Below are 3,126 nucleotides of genomic sequence, written 5' to 3'. Positions count from 1 at the left end.
TCTTTAAAGGTCATTTGATGAAGGTCGAGGAAATCTGCCGCGTCTTCGATTTACCATCGAGATCATTTCCGATCATGTGACAACATAAAAAACGAGGGAAGACTCAGAACATGAATGGACTTTCTTCGATAAAATCTTTTTTTTTTAAAACGAAAGTTAACTCCGTCCACTTATATTTCTTTGTTCCAAAGCATCTCAACGATTTTGACAATCGATTTGTTTCAACTGACAGTAACACAGTAAGATACATTTAAGTGTTTCTTAACACAATAATTTAAAATAAGAAGGAAATACTTTTTTTAAAAAAACATTTATAAACACTTGGAGAAAGCAGTCGTATTAAAGCAGGCCCCTCAAAATGCATTTTAAATCCAATTGAACTTATAAAACTGTCAAGTTTTTTTGTCTTGATTCGATCCCCTATTTTCTTTTAGACACAGTATGATCTGTAACCTCTAAATAATTGAAACACAGCCCCTTTGAATACTCCAGCTTTAAAAATGATTCATGATTAAATAGATAATCTCAACTTTTGTCTAAAAAGAGAGCTACAGTTAAAGTTGGTCGCTGCCACGCCCCAAACGTCCATTAACTCTCCACTCGTACATCCCATCATGACCGAGAATGAGACTGAACCAGACATGAGCTGAATGATACTTTAGGTGATTGTTTTTTCCAGAGTGGAAGGTGGTCCCCGGTGTCAGTGGGCAGCAGGGTTTCTCTCCAGGTGGGAATCCCCCCCGGTGACTCAGACAGGGAAGCCTCTGACTGAGAGAAGTGGGCCGACTGACATCAACAGAATCCCCTGATAGATGAGAGGTTTCCATCACGGTGGTTCAGGTGAGACGTTTTTGAGTCGAGAACATGTGGAGGCAGCAGTTTCATTTTGAGGAAAGCTTCCACTGATATGGTCGAGCACTGGTTCTCCTCAGAGCTGAAGCTTCACTTTTAACTTCCAAAACAACAAGATCTAGAGACACTTCTCGTGTCAGGTTTGTTTTTTATATTCTTGTCAGTCGATGACCTGAACTTCAAACATATCGCAGATTCGATTTTTAATGAGAAATATTTTTGCGTCCGTCGCTTCGTAGGAGTTGATGGAGTGATTGAACCATCTCACAAAATGTAAGATACCCAAAAAGTCATCTTCAGGTAAGCAAACTTGTAATCTCATTTTGTACAAACTGAAATGTTTAAATGGGATTAAAGATAATAACGTTTTTATTTGTGTATGAATTTATATTGTTGTTCTTGTTTTTAAGCAGGTTGAAGCAAAGATACAATCCAAAGTTGTTGGAGCGAGTGTACAGTACGTGGCAGAGGTGGGAAGTTTTTGATCGAAATTAAAAATAGAATACAGCAATAATCTGACCAGTACCAACCACAACAAAAAAGAAATTCAGATTTTGCAGTTTAAATTTGGTTTAATTAATACATTCATCTAAAACATATTAATTTAAAAAGCTTTTCGATTTTTTTGAATTCATATGTGATTTGCAAATGAAATCCCCTCCTTTCATGCACTCAATTGAGTCTCAAAAAGAACATAAAACTAAGTTTGTTTCAATGGAAAAATAAACACAAGATTACACAATTTCTGGTACAAATTAAAATATTTTCCTCTGGTTCCCTAGTGGGTGGCAGAGAGGGTGTTAAAATAGGTTGTGTTATAAATAGAGTTTACAGGTCGTATTGTGCAAAACATAAAATTAGGGAAAGAATAAAGGGAAAATAAATATTATTATTAATGTTTTCAAAAATAGAGAAGTAATTGTTTGTTTTAGAAGTTCAATTTAAATGGATTGAAATTGCATACAGAAAAAACACAAAGACACACAATCATTCATACACACACTCACACCCATGGACAGGTTAAGAGTTTGTTAACCTCTGTATGATTTGGAATCCAAGCCAACACAAATATAACATACAAATTCCAAATATAATAATGTAACTGTATGTGAACCAACAACTTTCTGATGAACCATTACACTATTGTGTACTCTACAATGATGTTTCAAAACAGAAAATAAACAATTTTTGTTGTTATGGAAAATATTTAGCTCAAAATTATACTGACTGGAACTGGACTTAATGCAAAGTATTTTACAATGGAAAAAACCCTAGTATACTATTTATAGAACATAACGCAACGTATTTTACAATAGAAAAAACCCTAAAATACTATTTATAGAACATAACGCAATGTATTGTACAATAGAAAAAACCCTAAAATACTATTTATAGAACATAACGCAACGTATTGTACAATGGAAAAAACCCTAAAATACTATTTATAGAACATAACGCAACGTATTGTACAATGGAAAAAACCCTAAAATACTATTTATAGAACATAACGCAACGTATTGTACAATGGAAAAAACCCTAAAATACCATTTATAGAACATAATACAAAGTCTTTTTTATTTTGCCAGTATTTAGGGCCAAAATAATAAACACAACAAAAAGTTACCGTAGAAGTAATGTTACTTTTTCCAAATGTTTCTGAAAATTGCTTTTGTTTTGCAGAAAATAGAATTGACAAATATTTTCATTTTTTATGGACTGTTTGTTTTTAACAGTTAATTAATAAAATCTATTCCGATTAATTTAGGAAAAGAAACAGGGATCCAGAACATCACCAAATCCAATCATCTATCTGGATCTACAAACCCTTTATTTCTTCTTCCATACTTTAACCATGTGTGCTGTGCCAGCAAGTTCAAGGCTAATACCGGTACGTCTACCTGTTGATGTGATTATAAAATTGTTAACCATTTTAGATAAAATAAATACAAGGAATACATGTAGTAAAAGCAATCACGATAAATAATAATTGTGAACAGGTTTGTGGATATATGTGCTCTCTGAGCGCCTCTACATTTGTAATATGTTAGTGACAATGGAAAATAAATGTCAACTAGATTGTAGTGAAACTCAATTTTGTGAACTTCATGTGTTTTAAGAATCAAAATACATTTTTGTTATCTATGTTTTTAAATCTATGTATTAAAAATATATTTTGTTCACAGATTTCAAGCTTCAGGAAACCTTGTTACCAACACGATCGTGTAAACTAATGTAAGTTTTCAATCCTCCTTGTTTTTCATACATTAACGTGAC

At 32.9% G+C, this 3,126-nt stretch overlaps 1 long non-coding RNA gene across 1 annotated transcript; it reads left to right on the top strand.

Moving 5' to 3' along the window:
* Positions 1-890: 890 nt before the first annotated feature.
* On the top strand, positions 891-3,126 carry LOC148070884 (uncharacterized). Its single transcript, XR_015712936.1, has 5 exons — positions 891-992; positions 1,092-1,152; positions 1,263-1,322; positions 2,618-2,740; positions 3,036-3,126. It is a non-coding gene; the product is annotated as an uncharacterized LOC148070884 (long non-coding RNA).

Source organism: Callionymus lyra, chromosome 10 (genome assembly GCF_982586985.1).
Source record: "Callionymus lyra chromosome 10, fCalLyr1.hap1.1, whole genome shotgun sequence".
NCBI lineage: Eukaryota > Metazoa > Chordata > Actinopteri > Syngnathiformes > Callionymidae > Callionymus > Callionymus lyra.
The sequence above is the reverse complement of the archived record's forward strand: the minus strand, read 5'-3'. Positions and strand labels throughout refer to the sequence as shown.